The 13133-nt window shown below is 42.7% G+C and overlaps 1 protein-coding gene across 1 annotated transcript in view; it reads right to left on the bottom strand.

Annotated features, from left to right (window-relative positions):
• Positions 1–12455, bottom strand: part of PRKCQ (protein kinase C, theta) — a 137940-nt gene extending 125485 nt beyond the window's left edge. Inside the window, exon 1 of the mRNA XM_010853152.1 lies at positions 10597–12455. The gene's annotated coding sequence lies outside the window, so the exon portion shown is untranslated. The remainder of the gene's footprint in view (positions 1–10596) is intronic.
• Between the last annotated feature and the right edge of the window lie 678 nt (positions 12456–13133).

The following is a 13133-nucleotide window of genomic DNA, read 5'->3' as shown; positions in this document are numbered from 1 at the left end:
CATGACCACAGGAAAAACCATAGCCTTGACTAGACGGACCTTTGTTGGCAAAGTAATGTCTCTGCTTTTTAATATGCTATCTAGGTTGGTCATAACTTTTCTTCCAAGGAGTAATCGTCTTGTAATTTCAAGACTATTTAACTGACTTTAAAAGTCAATATATAAACTGTTATTTACATTCTTCTGCAACTCCATTTATATTTGTGAGATTCATTTTTCTTGGTACATGTAATCTCAAATATTCATTTTATTCATTCTATAGCTGTGGTTCTCAAACTTTTTGGTCTTAGGATTCCTTTACCTTTAAAAAAATTACTGAGGCTACTCAAGAGCTTTGGTTTAAGTGGATTCAGTTAATTAATATTTGCCATACCAGAAAATAATGCTGAAAAAAATCAGCAGTGGCCACGAAAGTGGAAAAGGTCAGTTTTCATTCTAATCCTAAAGAAAGGCAATGTCTATGAATGTTTAAATTACCATACAATTGAACTCATTTCACACACTAGCAAAATTAGGCTCAAAATCCTTCAAGCTAGGCTTCAGCAATACATGAACAAAGAATTTTCAGATGTACAAGCTGGATTTAGAAAAGGCAGAGGAACCAGAGATCAAATTGCCAACATCTGTTGGATCACAGAAAAAGCAAGGGAATTAAAAAGAAATCTACTTCTGCTTCATTGACTATGCTAAAGCATTTGACTATGTGGATCACAACAAACTGTGGAAAATTCTTCAAGAGATGGAAATGCCAGACCACCTTACCTGCCTCCTGAGAAATATGTATGCATGACAAGAAGCAACAATTAGAAATGGACATGGAACAACAGACTGGTTCAAAATTGAAAAGGGGTACATCAAGTCTGTATATTGTCACCCTGCTTATTTAACTTATATGCAGGGTACATCATGTGAAATGCTGGGGTGGGTGAAACACAAGCTGGAATCCAGACTGCTGGGAGAAATACCAACAACCTCAGATATGCAGATGATACCACTTTAATGGCAGAAAGTGAAGAGGAACTAAAGAGCCTCTTGATGAAAGTGAAAAAGGAGAATGAAAAAGCTGGCTTAAAACTCAACATTCAAAAAATGAAGATCATGGCATCTGGTCCCATCACTACATGGCAAATAGATGGGGAAACAATGAAAACAGTGACAGATTTTATTTTCTTGGTTTCCAAAATCACTTTGGACAGTGACTGCAGCCATGAAATTAAAAGACACTTGATCCTTGGAAGAAAAGCTATGACAAACCTAGATAGTGTATTTAAAAGCAGAGAAATCACTTTGCTGACAAATGTCTGTCTAGTCAAAGCTATGGTTTTTCCAGTAGTTGTATGAATGTAAGAGTTGGACCATAAAGAAGGCTGAGCACCAAAGAATTGATACTTTCCAATTGTGGTGCTGGAGACCACTCTTGAGAGTCCCTTGGCCAGCAAGGAGATCAAACCAATCAATCCTAGAGGAAATCAACCTTGAATATTCATTGGAGGGACTGATGCTGAAGCTGAAGCTCTGATACTCTGGCCATCTGATGCAAAGAGCCCACTCATTGGAAAAGACCCTGATGCTGGGAAAGATTGAAGGCGGGAGAAGGGGACGACTGAGGATAAGATGGTTGGATGGCATCACCGATTCAATGGACATGAGTTTGAGCAAACTCAGGGAGATAGTGAAGGATGGGGAAGCCTGGTGTGCTGCAGTCCGGGGGGTCGCAGAGAGTCAGACATGACTTGACAACTGAACAATGAAGAACAACAATTTAAAATAATAAGATCCATTATATAAAGTTAACATAAGAACATATTTTATGATTAAATAAAATATACTTTTTATTTTTCATACTTTTTCAACACAAAAGGCAATGAGAAAAGTGGTTCTGTTTTACACTTTTTAAAATCTCTTTCATGTCTGGCTTAATGGAAGACAGCTGGCTTCTTATTCTTATTTCTGCATTCAGTCTGTTGCTATCATAACACACAGCCTCTGGAAAACTCCACTGTACAGAATGAGAGAGAAAAGGTGAAAAAGGTCTTAGTCATGCTGTGAAATGAGTTTTGATCTGGAAATACCCTGAAAGAAGTCAACAGGATCGCCAGGAATCTCTGGACCACACTTGAAAATCACTGCTCCTTACAATTTCACTGAAATAAATACACTGCAATCTTTTTTATCTATTCTTCTGCCAATGTTCAATTTTCTTGGCTTTTCTTAATCATATTGTTGTGAATATTCTTGCCGATATCTGCTTTGCCACAGGTTTCTACAAAACAGGCACAAAGTAGCAGAACCACTGCATTTTGGTGCATACACATCTTCGACTATAGTATAGTTATTGTCAAATTGCTCTCTGAAATGTACAATCTGTAAATGCGTCACTAGTTTCCAGCACCTAAAACTTTAACCAAGATTATCTCTGGGAGGCAAGAAATGTGATGATAATTTTTAAAAATCTGAAGATAACTAAGTATGGAACTGTATCTTATATCTGGAGAAAGGCCTCCAGAACAAACAGATGTCTGTTAGAGATAGAATTAGCAAAAACAAAAGCCTCAAAGACAAACTCTGGCAGAGCTCGTTCAAGTAATCCTAGGGAAGAAATACACCTATTTCACTCTCCACTCTTAAACACCCAATTCAACCATCTGTTGTTGAATTCAGCTGTGTGACCTCAGGCCAAGTTACTTTGTCTCCTTGCAACCAAAGTCCTCATCTGTAAAACGGTGATCATTCATGAATGTATGGACTAAAACACATTAACTTCAAGAGGATGACAGTGCGCCTGGGATACGTGATGTACACATAAACCAACAAAAGCCAGTAGGCCTGATGTGAAGAGCTAATCCATTAGGAAAGATCCTGATGCTGGGAAAGACTGGGGGCAGGAGGAGAAGAGGTGACAGAGGATGAGATGGTTAATGGCATCACCAACTCAACGGACACGCTGCTGCTCCTAAGTCGCTTCAGTCGTGTCCGACTTTGTGCAACCCCATAGATGGCAGCCCACCAGGCTCCCCCGTCCCTGGGATTCTCCAGGCAAGAACACTGGAGTGGGTTGCCATTTCCTTCTCCAATGCATGAAAATGAAAAGTGAAAGTAAGTTGCTCAGTCATATCCAACTCTTACAGACCCCATGGACTACAGCCTACCAGGCTCCTCTGTCCATGGGATTTTCTAGGCAAGAGTACTGGAGTGGGGTGCCATTGCCTTCTCCACAACAGACATGAGTTTGAACAAATTCCAGGAGGTGGTGAAGGACAGGGAAGCCTGGTGTGCTACAGTCCATGGGGTTGCAAAGAGTCAGACATGGCTTAGCCACTGAAAAACACCACCACCACAATTTCTGAAGAGGAAAAACTCCACACCAGCAGCTTCAGGAGAGAAGTGAGGCTCTGAGCCAGGAATGAAAGGGTGTTGGGATTGGATGAGAGGAGGTGAGATGGGGGTAGGCAAATGATATGAAAATAGTTCCCCTTTTGATAGCCTGGTCAGCAATATTTAGAGGCAGTGGCTAGCTTCAGGGCCTGGGGAAATGCTGTGGCTGATGCCACTTCCCTTGAGAGCCCTAAATTTAGAAGGAACCTGCTGAGGCCACGTCCACCGTGTGCTGCTATGGGGAGAGGAACACCTGGGATTTTGTCAACTTTTGCTGGAAGATGACTGCCATATAAGGCATTTCTAACGCATCACATTCAAATTTACTTTTACTGGGAAGAAAGCTTATTTCCATTAAAAATAACTGACTACAGAGCTATCATGATTTATTTGAGCCGCTTCTGGAGAAGTGAAAATCAGTTCCTGTCACCTCTAACTGACATATAAAGCAGGGTGGTTATTTATTTGCATATCTTAGTAGGAAAACCTCTCATTTGTCTAAGTGAGGCATATATTAGCTATTTTTAGGAACTCCTAATGCAGAAAACATAAATTCAGATGAATAAAGCAATCCTCTGAAACAGATTGCTAAACAGAAAAATATTTACCAAACAGCAATTCTATGCTATCATTTAGATGGGAGAAAAATATAGTTTTTGACATGCACAAAAATGCAGCATCCAGTTTTGTGCACGTCAAAAAAAGCATCAAAGTAGAATTTATGGGGTTCCCAAGTGAATTTGAGTTACTTTAAGGATAATGCATTATACCAATTTTATAACATTAATGCTTTATAAGTGGATTTTAAAAATAGAGAATGGTTTAAGATGGACCTCCATCAATGGAACATTACAGTTAGAAATACTACCTTCCTGTTATTCCTTCTTATTTTATGGATTATGCTTTAAAAGCAACAAATAATATGAAATAGATAAAACAAGCAAATTCAGAGACAGAAGATAGGGTGGTGATTACCAGTGGCTAAGGGGAGAAATTTTGTCCAGAATCTCTGCTTGGGGTGATGAGAAAGTTCTGGAAATGGATAACTTGGAGTTATGCAGCCATCACTGCATATGAATGCCACTAATTCTACACTTAAAAATGGTTGAAATGGTAAAAATTAAGCTGTATGTACTTTTAGCATAATAAAAAGCAACAAATAATCTAAGCATTTATTACTGACTTCACTAACAATATTTTAATAAAATTTCATTCCTGGTCCATTTCCTTTTGTTTGCTAAGTAGGCTGTCACACACTTTTTCTCCTTATTCTCCAAAACCATAACTCTGTCTTCTCCACCTTCAGCAGATGGAACTATTTCACGAGAAGATGGAAGCCTCAAGGCATAAACCCGCTCAACTTCCTTCCCTCTGGTCCAACTTACGTCTTCTCCACCTGTTCTCCCCCAGCTGTGTCCTGTGTACGATCACATTCCAGGGCCACATCCCTGGAACCTCTTCTTTTCCTTGACCCCCCCCCCCACCAATGCCCACCATCCTTGTGATCTCACCCCCTCTCCAACCCAGGCACGATAGAGGATGAGATGGTTGGATGGCATCATTGACTCAATGGACATGAGTTTGAGCAAACTCCTCAAAGACAGTGGAGGGAAGCCTGGCATGCTGCCGCCCACGGGGTCGCAAAGATTCGGACGAGACTGAGTGACTGAACGACAACTCACTCACAAATGTGCTTGTATTCCCCATCCCTGACAACCTGTGACTTCGCTTCTGCAGATACGGTTGCGTCTCCCCTCCCCCAGCAGCAAGCATCCCTTCCCACCATCGGGCAGCTTCTCTACCCTCTCCCTTTGCCTTCTTTACCCACCACTCTGCTGACCCGGCTCTCCCCAAGGGCACCGATGACGCCAGTTTCCAGATCCAGTGGCTCATTCTTAATCTTCTTCCTCCATATTACACAGCACTGCTGACAGTCCTTCCCCCTCTGCCTGCCCTTTCATCTCTGTGGTCACTCTTTCAGCCACTCCTAGTTCAGCTTTCTTTACCTAAACTTCTGAAACACATCCAGGTTTCGACTTGAGTCCTTTCTGGCTAATCACACCCACATTGGTGGCTTCAGTGATCCCCTACTTAGTGATGACTTCAAAAAGACATTCTTCTTGAACTACACTTGCACGCCTTTAGTCCTATAGTTTCAGCTACACACTGGATCACTCCACGTGTCTTTCTGCCAGCTCAGGCACAGCCAGAACAAATACGAGTTCTACCTTTTCTTCAGTGCTCATGCCTCTCTGCTCTCTCCTGTCCTGCTCAATGGAATTACCATCCACTGACTCTTCCAAGCTAGAAATATTGGAATCAACTGTGAGTACTCCTTGATTTTTACCTCTTACATCCAACTGTGCAACAAGACCTACCAGTTTTATCCCGTTGTTTCTTTTGTATTGGATCCTTACTCTCCAATCCTTTTGACTTCCCTGGTGGCTCAGACCGTAAAGCATCTGCCTACAATGTAGGAGACCCAGGTTCGATCCCTGGGTGGAGAAGATCCTCTGGAAAAGGAAATGGCAACCCACTCCAGTACTCTAGCCTGGAAAATCCCATGGAGGGAGGAGCATGGTAGGCTATAGTTCATGGGGCCACAAAGAGTCGGACACAACTGAGCGACTTCACTTTCTTTCTTTCTCCAATCCTTTAGCTTGACAACTTCAGACCTTTTCCCTAGATTATTACAGTAGTCCCCTTATTAGTACCAACCTCCTCATCTTTGCATGCAGTCTATTTGTCCTTCACCTTAGCCATAAAAGCTGCCTTTCCAAAATCTCTTCAATGTTGAAAAACATAAAACTTCTCTCTGCCTACGGTATGAAGTCCAGACTCAAAAACTACACAATTTCTTCATTATGGACAAACTTCCAAACTTTAAAGAAACTGAACTGTGGCTAAAGATATCGATTAAACCAGGCATTTAAAAATATTTTAGTTTCTTAAAATGTGTTCCTCTAAATAGTTTTGTCTCAAAGAAACTTAAGCAAAACAAACCTCCCCTCACACAACTAGTAAGATGAAAACAGAACCTATAATGTTAGTTAAAAAAAAAAAAAAGCTTAGTAAACACAGAGAGGAGATATATGCAGAAACCCACAACTGATTTAATTTGCAAAACCACAGCTCTAGCTCAACTAAAGTAAAGATGACTTAGATAAAATACAACCAGAAAACTGAGATAAAAGAAATGGGGTAAATAAATTAAGCTGATGATTTAGCAAGCAAGTGTCATGCGTGTATAGCATGAAAGTCTGAGAAAGTGCTTTGGACAAAGAAAGGTGATGGGTTGACTCCAGAGAGCCCCTGGGAGCAGAAGTTCTTAGGGGAACCCCTGCTTGCTGGAAGCACCATTTCTTGGACCACGTCCGTTTCATTTGTGATGATATGGTCACTTAGTTTCAGGAGAAAAATAAGATTTTATAGGTTGATGTTCAATTTTTGAGGTTGGGGTGGGAGACCACTGGTATTTATTAAGGCTCCTCTGCAGCCAGAATTAAGCACTGGAAGTCATGAAAACTTCTACTTTCTCGACTCCCACCACCAACCAGCTGTGATACCCCAAATATCTCATCTAAGCCCCAGTTTCCTTGCCTTTAAAAAGAAGGGTCTAGATATTCAGAACAGATTTGTAGACATAGCAGGGGAAGGAGAGGGAGGAACGGATTGAGAGTACCATTAACATGTATACACTACCGTGTGTAAAACAGATAGCAGTGGGAAACTGCTGTATAACACAGGGAGCTCAGCTCCATGCTGTGTGATGACCTAACGGGGTGGGATGGGGGGTGAGGGTCAGAGGCAGGCTCAAGAGGGAGGGGATCTGTGTATACTTATAGCCGATTCAAACTGTTGCACAGCAGAAGCTAACATAACATTGCAAGGCACTTATCCTCCAATTAAAATTTAAAATAAATTTTAAAAATGAAGAATCTAAAAACATCTGTCCTTGCTAAAATTCTGTACTTCACTATTTTTATCTCAATATTATTAAGATCAGAAAATGCTAAGAGTATTTATCCTTAGGGGAAAGAAGAGGGGAAAGACTATTTTCAAATTGACTAGTGGTATTCCTTTTCCAGTAAACTAGACAGTAAGTGCCTTCTCCGGGCTTCCCTGGTGGCTCAGATGGTAAAGAATCTGCCTGCAATGCAGGAGGCCTGGATTCGATCCTTGGGTCACGAAGATCTCCTGGAGAAAGGCATAGCTCCCCACTCCAGTATTCTCACCTGGAGAATTCCATGGACAGAGGAGCCTGGCAGGCTACAGTCCGTGGGGTCACAAAGAGTCAGACACAACTGAGCACCTAACACACACATAAGCATGCTTTCTCAGGCACAGTGAAGCGTACTCCCTCCAATATGCAGATGTTAAAACAAGGAAAGGAAGTGACAGACTGGGGGCTTGGGCTGCAGGGGTGGGAAGTAATTAGACAGTCCTTTCGTTTCCTTCTACTCATTTGCCTGGGTGCTAAAACAGCAGCAAGAGGCATGAAAAAGTTCTGGATGTTTTGGAAAGGGAGAGGCCCTCTTTACTAATTGGAATCATAATAGTCAGAATCCATATATCTATTTAGATAACAAATAAGTAATGACAACCTAAATCCCAGGCATGTACCAGCTTAAAAAAAAAACACAACCCAGTGGTGACAAAGGAGTCAGGGCAGGCCTCATGGACGAACAGAGAAAATAAGGGTTATGCATCACTTGGAACCAGGGAAGGACAGAACAGGACTTTTCTGTATCACGGGTGACTTGTCTGCACCTTCTTTTTCTTTATACCAAATTTTTTTTTTTTTTGGTAACTTTTTATTGGAAGATAATTGCTTTGCAATTTTGTGCTGGTTTCTGTCATACATCAACATGAAGCAGCCACAGAAATACCTATGTCCCCTCCCTCCTGAACCTCCCTCCCATCTCCCACCCCTCTAGGTAGCCACAGAGCACTGGGCTGAGCTCCCTGTGTTGCACAGCCCATTCCCACTGGCTATCTCTTTCACATACCGTAATGTAAAGTTTCCATGCTACTCTCTCAATCCGTCCCACCCTCTCCTCCTACACTGTTTCCGCAAGTCTGTTCTCTGTGTCTGCATCTCCACTACCGCCCTGCAAGTAGGTTCACCAGGGGCATCTTTCCAGATTCCATACACATGCGCCAATACACAGTATTTGTCCTTCTCTTTCTGACTTACTTCACTTTGTACCATAGGCTCTAGATTTATTTGCCTCATTAGGACTGACTCAAATGTGTTCTTTTTTAAAGCTGAGTAACAGTCCATTGTATATATGTACCACAATTTCTGTATCCATTCATCAGTCGATGGACATCTAGGCTGTTTCCCTGTCCCAGCTATTGTAAAAAGAGCTGCAGTGGACCCTGGGGTACATGTGTCTCTTTCAGTTGTGGTTTTCTCAGGGCACATGCCCAGTAGTGGGATTACTGTGTCATATGCTTACCCATGATTTTATGGCAGTGAGCACATAGCAGATATTTCTCCTCTCCCTCCCACTCCATAGAAAGCAAGCACTTAGTAATCTAAGAACAGGCCAGGTTCCAGAAATTTTTCTCAATTCTTCATTCTTTTTACTGTAACTTCACAGCACTGTCGTGAGCTAGATGATCTTAACTTACATACTGTTTTTTGTTTGATTTTTAATGGCTTTCTCCTCCATGAGGGTTAGGACTTCAGCTCTCTTTTCTCCCCTGTATTCCCAACACCACATCCATCACTGACAATGATCAATGAAGGGCTGGATCAATTACTGTCTGTGGACTGAATAATTCCCTGCTTGTTCCAAGTCATAAAAGTTTCCATTTTCTCTAAGTTACTGATTAAGCCACTCTAACGTGTGAAGGCGATCTCAGTGGTACTTGCATTTTTCAGAGGATCTGTGTGTCTTAAATTTCTAGCTGGCAGAATTCTGGTACCACGAAGAAATGAGGCCTTTCAGGTGGTTACTGGAGGGTATTTTGAGATCAGGTGGGAAGGAGCATACCAAAGACAGCCACCCTTTAATTTGCTAGAATGTCTACTCCAAGGAAAAACAAATCCCTCTGTACTGTTCACAGACTCCTCCTTCCCTCTATGGGTGAACCCATAAATCTCCAAGTGCTGGCCCAGGAGGGTTGCACAGGGTCAGAAGCATAAGGGTCCATAAGGGTCAGAAAGATAAGGCTAAAACAGAAGCCCCAGAAAGCATAGGTACGCTTTGTTTCTGCCCTGAAGACAATGCATCATGGGCGTTCTGCATCTCAGTGGTTGTTACAGGTTTTTCTGTTTATTCGTTTTCAGGACTAACATTTATATTCCACCTCTGAAAACTGCCCATTTGCTCAAATATGAAACACCTCTGATATTTCTAGTTTATTTTGAAAGCCAACCAGAAAAATAATAGAGTACAGAGCTTTGAGATTTAAAAATAATTATTCTTTGGACAATATTGGCAAAACAAGTGTTTTCTTGAATAAGGATATCGCTTTGGACTTTCTGGAATCTTGGGCTTCAGAACGTGTCAAATAACAAAAATCAATAAATAACAGACATAAAAGGGATCAGAAACAATTTGAATCTTACCAGTGATTTCATAAATACGCAAACATACTGACTTAAAATCAGATTACAAAGTTACCTCAGGCATATATTGAGAAAGAATATAAATATGTCTCACAGCATAAAAATATATCATTCCTCTCATTTCCAGAATTGCCTTACAAAGTCAAATTTCAAACTTCAAAGTTATTACCAAAGGAGATTAAACTGGCTGCATTTCTCACTCATTTTTAATTAAACACACTTTCTTGTGAACAGCTCTTTGCAAGTTACAGTAGTCAACATATACGTGTGTGTGTGTGTGTGCGCGCCCACAGATGATAGACTTTGACATTTTACAATGTGCCCCAAACCATAACTGATATAAGGAGGGAAGGAAGTCTCATAACTCATTTCTTAGAATTAACACTACTGTCCGGTAATATTTTTAAAAAACAATGAGTCAGTAGATACAGTATATTGCCTAACTCAGGCTAAGCCAAGTGGAGCGTCAGGAACACAGATTATAGCATCAAGCTGCCCAGGTTCAAATCTGAGCTCTGCCGTTTAGCAGCTCTGTGACTTTGAACAAGCTGTTTAACTCTTTCCTCATCTGCAAAATGGGGACAATAAGACGATCCACTCAAGTAGGTTAACTAACAGATGTAAGCTGATCAGAGCAGTACCTGGATGCAGAAAAATCTCGATCCAAGTTAGTTGTAACTATTAGTCTTGAGTTTATCCACTCAACAGAGTCAAAGGGATGACGATCATGTTTGCTTCTTCCACCACTTAGCAGAAAACATTTTCTCACAATGATTACTTCCTTTAGAGTTGTTTTGTCAAAAAGCAGCTCTGCTCGTTCAAGGTGGGCCTTCCCGCTCCCTCCCCCGAGTCGCACCACTTCCCCTGAAGCTCGCGTCAAGCCCAACAGTCGTCAGTTTCACTTTCACGGTATGCAGTCAGCGTGGCTGTGGAGGCGGGCTAGTCACTCAACAGGCACCTAAGTGAAATAAGCACCGCCTCATCATCGCTTTGCCCAACTTCTCCCCTGCCCTCTTGGCCAGGCAGTCACCTGTGGAGAAGGTGTGTGGAGGAGGGCTGAGGTTCGGTGCTATTTGGCATCCGGGTGCCCCGCCTTTTCATGGGATGCCCTTATGGGGTGCTGCTCCAGTATCTCCGCGAATGCACACAGCCAGGTCTGATGCCAGCTTCCTCCCTGCTTCTTCCTTCTTAATCGCGACACTGAGCTCTAGCTGACCATTCTGTTTCAGCTGCTAAGCTCGTGTCTCACGCTCTGTGTGTCTGGCCTGTTCTCTCTCTGCACGGTGGCAGTTCTGCGTCCACCCCTTTGGCTCCGTCACAGGCTTACTTTCACAGCTCTGACCTCCTCCTCATCACACCCGCCTTCTTCCTGTTTGGGGTTTTCTGGTCTTCCCTCAAGGCACCCCCCTGCTCTACCCTGTGCGGAGATCACACCAACGTCCTAGCTATGTACTGAGCACCTGCTGAGTAGGGGACGAGCCCAGGGCTGGACTGGAGAGAGAGACCCGGATCCTGGCCCTCAAGGAGCTCACAGTGTGGTCGGGGCAGAGGGGGTGTTGTTACTGCCGAAGTGGCTTCCGGTACAGGAAGCTGGGGCGCTCACTTAGGGGGGAAAGGATGTTTTAATTAGAGCAGGGGGTGGGGGTGCCTTTGCAGAGGCAGTGATGTCTGAGGGGTCGGCCGAGTGAGGATGCGAGGGGGAGAAGGGCATCTCTAGCGTGTGGTCCCCCATGGAGCTACGCTAACCAAGAGGCATGGAAGGAAAAGGTGGTGCTCAGGCCCTTGGGAGAGGGAGACTGGAGAGGTGGGCAGGGGACCTGCGAGTTGTGTCAAGGGCCTGGATCTTATTCTACAGGTGACGTGGGGCAAGGGAGAGAATGGCAATCCCATTTTTGTTTGCGTCAGACTTTTCTGCCACCAATGAGACTAGAGGTTCCGTCTCAGAAAAGAAATGTGAGGTGGTGAAATATTATCCTATCACAGCCTAAATACGTGTGTTTCCAAGGGTAGCTGCCAGAGCACCTCCCATTCCAAAGCTCTCCAGTGATGCTCCTCCCTGTCATCATAGCTGACCTGGGACTGGCTTTGACCAGGAGATCTCAGCAGAAGTGATGCTCCGTGGCTTCTTAGTTTGGCCCTTAAGAGATTTGAGCCTTTGTCTACTGCAAATATTTACTGCTAGGATCTAATCACCATGAAAAGAAGTCCAACGTGGCTGCATAGAGAGAAAGAGAAGGAGCTGGAGGGTTCCAGTCTTCTAGCCATACCTGCCAAGTGCCATCTATTGCTGCTTAGTCGCTCAGTCACATCCAACTCTTTGTGACCCTATGGACTGTAGCCCACTAGACTCCTCTGTCCATGGGATTTCCCAGGCAAGAATATTAGAGTGAGTATTTTCAAGAATTGCCATTCTCTACCTTGCCCCATGTCACTCAAGAATATTAGAGTGAGTTGCTATTTTTTTCTCCAGTGGATCTTCCTGAGCCAGGGATCAAACCCATGTCTCCCATATTGGCAGGCAGATTCTTTAGGAAGTCCATATAATACACTGGGTTGGCCAAAAAGTTCATTTGGGTTTTTTTGTAAGATGGTATGGAGAAACCTAAACAAATTTTTTGGCCAAACCAATATGAGCAATCCCATTTCAGATCTGTGCACAACTTCAGGAGAGACCCCGTGTGAATCCATGAACAGCAGAGCCAGCCCAAATTCCTGAGCCACAGAATCACGAGCAGATCAAATGGTGTTGTTTTAAGCCACGAAGTTTTGCGGATATTTGCTACACAGCGACTGATATCCAAAGCAATATTCTAGGTCAAATAAATATAAATAGTACACTGGGGTCTTAACAAGTTCAGGACAGCAGCACCGAGCCACTCCCTGCCAACATGTGTTAAGTTGCACTTCACTTAATTACTTATCATCAACTCTAACTTCAAACCTACATCACACTTCACTTGTTAGTGCTCAAGCTTTTAAAAAATTGGTTCTTAGAAAATGTAATCCTGTTTCCATCTTGCAAAAAACTAAGAGAATGCAGTATGTGGATTAAAATTCCCTGGAATTCAGCCTGAACTTTTCTATTGATGGTTTTCAGACAAACACCCGAACAAACATGTGTCTCTTTTTGGACTTGCAGAATGTTTGATGGTTCTCCATATTTTGCTTTCTTAGCTGT

This window comes from Bison bison, unplaced genomic scaffold (genome assembly GCF_000754665.1).
Source record: "Bison bison bison isolate TAMUID 2011002044 unplaced genomic scaffold, Bison_UMD1.0 scf7180017864323, whole genome shotgun sequence".
NCBI classification, from domain to species: Eukaryota; Metazoa; Chordata; class Mammalia; order Artiodactyla; family Bovidae; genus Bison; species Bison bison.
Note: the sequence above shows the minus strand (reverse complement) of the source record. Positions and strands in the feature narration are given on the sequence as shown.